This window comes from Saccostrea echinata, unplaced genomic scaffold (genome assembly GCF_033153115.1).
Source record: "Saccostrea echinata isolate AGI-Se365-2 ecotype Australia unplaced genomic scaffold, CSIRO_AGI_Sech_v1 ptg000009l, whole genome shotgun sequence".
Taxonomy (NCBI): Eukaryota; Metazoa; Mollusca; class Bivalvia; order Ostreida; family Ostreidae; genus Saccostrea; species Saccostrea echinata.
Window position 1 is genome coordinate 18996256 of NW_026889758.1, and position 6053 is coordinate 19002308.

Here is a 6053-nt window from a genome sequence, read left to right on the forward strand (position 1 = left end):
GCATATAAAAAATTCTTCAAAAGTTTTATTGTCAAATTGAGATGCAGGAAAATTATAAATGATCAGAAATTTTCTGTAATACAAGTATGAGATCAATTCAGAAAATTTTCTATTGCGAACTTGTAATTTTTTTTAATTCACGCCTCTTGTTATGGGTAGTAAAATTTCATAATTTGTATAATCTGTCACTTAAACAGTTTTCTATTTTTAACAGGGAAACTTCCGAAAAAACCTATTGGAGGTGGGGCTCAATGGTTACATAGTTACACGCCAATTTCATTGGAATTGACTGCTTAAAGCAGAACAGTCAGAGTCCATTGCCAAGAAACTGAAAGAAAACCCTATTCTAAAGATTAAATCCGAAGGAAATCGCGCTCAGTACGATTTTAATGCTGAAATTCTCGAGGGCCTAGAAAAACTGGGAGAAAGAGCTTAGCCTTTCAAAAAATAAAGATAGCGAGTCAATGTCAATTATAGACGAATTGCAGAAAAAACTGAAAACGCGCCAGAAACACACTCAAATTGCCGATTCCTCTCCCGCAGGGTGGAAAACAGTAAATGAGTACCAATCCAGAGAAATTGCCGACAACTCTGACGATGAGAAGAAAATTAGAGCGCTGAAAACCGCGCTCTCAGGCAGCAAAAGCAAGCGCAAAACAAACTTTTTTTTTCGTATGGCACCTACAGAACCTCTCCAGCAGCGGCAGCGGCAGCCCAACTTGCTTCTTCTGGGTCTTCTTCTACTGCTGCACTTCAACTATTTACATATCAGCAGCAGCCCTTTCGTGGCAAACCTGCGAGGCGTTAACCACAGCCCAGTGATGTTTGCTTCAACTGCTTTTCCGCCGGGCACTTGAAAACCAACTGCCCCCAAAACAAGTCACAAAGTCAATGATAAGTATACAGGTTATATACAAGCTATTCGACTCTTGCTGGTCAAGTGAAATGCCTTCAGAAAAAGGAATCAAAACAAAAATCATTGATAAAGCACAGTTTGAAAAGATATGTTGGTAAATGTAAAAAAAATTGGCACAAATCCATTTATTTTGAAAGTTATTGAATCTGGATATGAAATTCCTTTTGTTTAAAATCTTCCTTCTATGTGTTTTCGAAACAATAAGTCTGCTATTGAATTTTAATACAGAAATTGCAGAGTTGATGGAAAACCAATGTATTTTAGAAGTTCCTTCAGCCACTTTTGTGTAGTCCACTGAGCGTCGCAGAAAATAAAAACAAAAAGAGGTGGATCCTTGAACTCAGTAGGCTATATAAATATGTAAAGTATGAAAAAATAAAATTTGAAGACTGGAAGACGACATTAGATTATTTCGAAAACGACTTTTATTATATCTGAAATCAAGATATCATCACATAGATATAGCGGAGAATTATCAGACTTATTAAGGATTCCAGTGGGATAACAAGTATTACTGCTATACAATTCTTCCTTTTGGTCTTTCGTCATGCAGCTCCATTTGTCTAAGACCCATCGTTAAATTCTTGAGAAAAATGGCATTATGATTGTATTATATTTAGATGATGGTTTGGCATTTGCTTCAACTGAGAGTCAATGTGCTTTAGAGTCGATGTGCTTTAGATTCTCAATTTCTGCAGAAAACATTGTCAGAAACTGGTCTGGTGGTCAATGTTGAAAAATCACATTTTATACCAACTCAAGTCATTGAATGGTTAGGTTTAACATGTAATTCAAATTTACTTTCCATTTCAGTTCTGGACAGACGAATAGACAATATCTAGGGGAATCCTATGATTTCCCTATTTCAAAGCACTCCTTCAAAAATGAACATTTTTTTTCTAGTACACTCGTTTTTTATTGGATTAATTATGTCCTCAATAGAATTAAAAATATTTCACAATGACCCTAACACTGGCAGTGCATTACAATGTGTATTTCAATTTTTATAAACATTTTACAAGAATGACAAATATGTTTTATGCCCTCTAATCGAAGATTCGAGGCTTACAGTTTTTGATTTCTTCGTCTGTCTGTGTCCTTAAAACTCTAACCTTGTACATAGCTTTTGATTGATTGGAGATAGGGTTTTATTTTTCACATGTGAGTGAATTAAAAAAAATGACCAGACACATATTTGTTATTCTGCCCTAAAAATACAAGCAATGTGAATAAATTTCTAAAGCTCAAGCATATATCTTTGATATTGTCTAAATACCTGCCAAATATTGATATCTTAAGTCACAAAAAAGTTATGCCCAAAAATGATGCTAAAAATGTTAGGAGTGCAATATCTTTTTAATTGTGACATTTTGTAAATTTAATATTCTTCAAAGATCTGTGAAATAAATAAATATGGTTCATGTTAAAAATAAAGACTTTCCTGATAAAATTCAATGTATTAATTATTAGATTTAGATTGTAGAAACTTTTGTTTGTTAAAGTTATGATCATGGCTGGTGCTGAAAAAAATGCTATACCATGTCAGGAGTGCAACAGAAAAAAATAATGTTGCCAAAAACTCATTGATTTTAAACATGTATATGACAATTACGTCAAAAAAGAATTATGAATGTGTAAAACAATAACTGATACATCATTTAAAAGTTAAAAAGGTTATCTTAATCAGAAGTAGCAATAATGAGAATCAAGTATCTATGCATACCCATTTATGTCAGGAGTGCAACATTTATTTTTTAGCCCTAGCATGGAAAAACTTTTATTAGTATGTAATTTTTTGCTTGGGAAAATAAAGACACAAAGAACATTTTTACCAAATAAAATCTAAATAGATCTGTCTGTGTTTCAGATCCATATTTCTACGGTCAGGCGTGCAACACATTTTATTTAACGATCCAAGTTCAATGATGGAATGCATATTTCTTCTATTCATTCTAATAAGTATTCTTTGATCAATAAAGATCTCTTTGAATAATTAAGTACTAAATTATTGGCAGTCTTATTATTGAAATCTGCCTCTTTTTTAGTTTTATCAATCCAGATGTGTTTTATCTTTTCTATTCAATTTTTTCTGAAATTTGAAAAAATCATACCGAAAAACTCAAATAATTCCACCACAACTTCTCTAAAATAACAGAACACTTTTTGGTGTACTTATGCTTCACAATTCTGCTTTATAGACTCACATGCTCTTGGTCAGGAGTGCATCAAAAATGTTCAAAATTATCGATGATCAAAAAATGAATAAATAGAGAATAAAATTGATGAGTAAAATGTTTCTAGTTGCTAACAGTGTTTGTCACATGAGGTAAAATGTCCTATAGAATATACTTTTTTCTTCCTAGTATTTTTAGCTAGATTTATGACATTAATAGGGAATAATTCAAGACGTAAAGCCAAGTTTAAACAGTTTTATATCAATAAAGTATTGGGACTATAAATATTGCTCAATTCGTTACAACTTGATGTTGCGAACACTCTATGAATGTTTGTGATCTATGGTTTTAATATAAGTCAGGAGAGCAACAAAACATTTTTTTATAATTATCAATGAACTTTGCCAATCTTTACTAAAAATAAATTGCAGAAAATGTTTGATACTATATTTATAGTACAAATGTCTATCGAAAAATTTCAGCTATTGTTTGGACATTCTACAGTCAATTCACAGAATAGTAAACGTATATTTTAAAATATAAATTACACATAGTCCATGAGCCAGGCCATGAATTTTTCAGTATCGGTACCATCTTGGGTGAATAATTTTCATAGTTATTTTTCGAAGGACATACATCTCTACCTTCAGAAAATGATAGCATTCAATTGATTGTGGCTTTAATGGCGTATCAACCGTTTATATATACAACCACCCATAATGTTAATTCTTCCAACCGTGTCTATGAAAGGAGAAGGTCGGTTTATTCAATTTACATTTTCTTTATTATTTCGATTGACGTCTTCTTGGAAATTCTTTCAAATGCAGGCCATGTTATTAAACTTTTCAATAATTATTCAATATTGGCTCTGCAATGAGCCCTCTAAATTATATAGGGATATAATCCTACCCATGATCATACAGTGGAACTGCATGCAGTTTTGAAATTATAATCAGCAGAAAGAAATTACTTCTGTGACAATTTTCATATCAAAAACATATTGCACAATCATTTGATTTAAAGAATTTCATTCACTAATTGGCGTTTCAAAACATATTTTCAGTATCAAATATATATATCACTTGATTTCATAGTAAATTTTTATCCTTACCACAAAACTGAAAATTGACGAAAATTTCCCTTGATTTACTTTATGTGCATATTTACGAAACACAAATATTATATTATTATAACTTTGAATAAAAAATTTTCTAGGGGTATTTATGAAAAGAATGTATGAAACAGACCCATTACTTCATTATGTCATAAGGTCAAAGGCCAAAAGGTCACAACGTTTTTCTAAAACAGTATCCTGTTAATGTCTGTATTTCACGTACCATGAACAAAATGCATTATACACATGAACAAATCAACAGATGATGACGATCACTTAATAAGTACTTACATGTAATAAGGACACACAGACACCGGTGGAACAGCTCGATTCAACGTAAAAGCAGCAGCTATTAAACGCTACTATATAATTGCAGAGTATCAAAGCTTTTCCTTTAAGACTTCTATGGCACATGGTTGGAGAAAAATCATCAGTAATATCTCATACAGAATAACAACGTCCAAGAATCCAGAGGGATGAACATGATTTCAGTAATTGTCGATTTGATAAAGGAATGGGTCAACCCTTTTGCAGAGAATCAGGATCTTGTTAGCATATCAACTGCCAGGGTTGCGCCAAGAGAAATAACAACTGACTTGTTGCATGCATATCAGATTGGTGAAGAATCTTATATAACCTTCAGAAATAAAAGACAGGAGGCAGATCCACCGGATGTAAAGTTCTATGGACCGATACGACTCAAAGACTTATGACATTCAGTAATTTGAGCCAAAAGCGAGAGGTGAAATCAAGTGGACACGGAGCAATTTAGAAAGCTGACAGAACCTTGTTTGGTCGCACAATAGTGATGGCACAAAGTCGTAATCTGCAGATGGAAGATATTCTTTCGTATAAAATAGGACCTTTGCCATGGCTCTATCCGCACCAGAGCGGATGCTGCGAACGATGAAAAAAGCAGCAATATCAGCGGCGTTACAGAAGAATGTTTCAGTAGTTGGACAGCTGCCAAATGACTGCATCAGTGACTGACAGAATGAGTCTAGTTCATCAGGTGAAAGGTGATCAAATTACGTTTGGAGATATTGAAAACACGCGGTGTTTTCAATGGTACTAAGGGCCGGGGTGAACAGTGAAAGGATAGATATTGTATTTGACACAGAAAATTCAATCAAGGACAGCAAGAGATCACTTCGAGAAGATTGGCATCAACTTCAGAATATTACTGCACTCAAATTGTCAGGCAGTGAGGGAGTTTCCTGAGCACGATTTACATCAAAAATAGCATCATTAAGTTTTTGGTGAACGAGTGGATGAAGACAGAATTTACAGAAAGACTGCATGGAAAGGTTCTCTATGCAAACGTGATAGAAAAATGTTACAGAATAACATTTGAATAACATTTGAAGACCACTAGGAGATAGCAGATCTCCAGAGACTGCAGAGCCTACAAGAAGAGGCAGATGGACGCCTACTTCTTCATGCAGCTCAAGCAGCGAGACAGGGCTATAGTGTCGCACAAATTTGTTCCGATGACTTCCGATGTTCATGAAATGTTGGAGTAAAACTTGGACTAGACTCATTGACATAACCAAAGTTGCCACTCCATGGAATTCTTATTTTATTTTACATTTTCCTCAGTTGCTAAGCACATGGTCTATATATATTTTTAGGAATGATTCGATCAAATAATTTGAAGACGAGCACAATGAGATGTGTATAATACTCCCTTAGCAGAGGAGTTCATACAACTACAGCCAAAGTGTCTTTGTCAGGATCCTGATGTACCTAGTCCAGTTGAAAGAGGTTGGAAGATGGAAAAGGAAGAGAGTGTACAGCAGTTAGTAGTACATTGGATAGACCTTCAACCAGCTTCTGAGTCAGTTCTTGA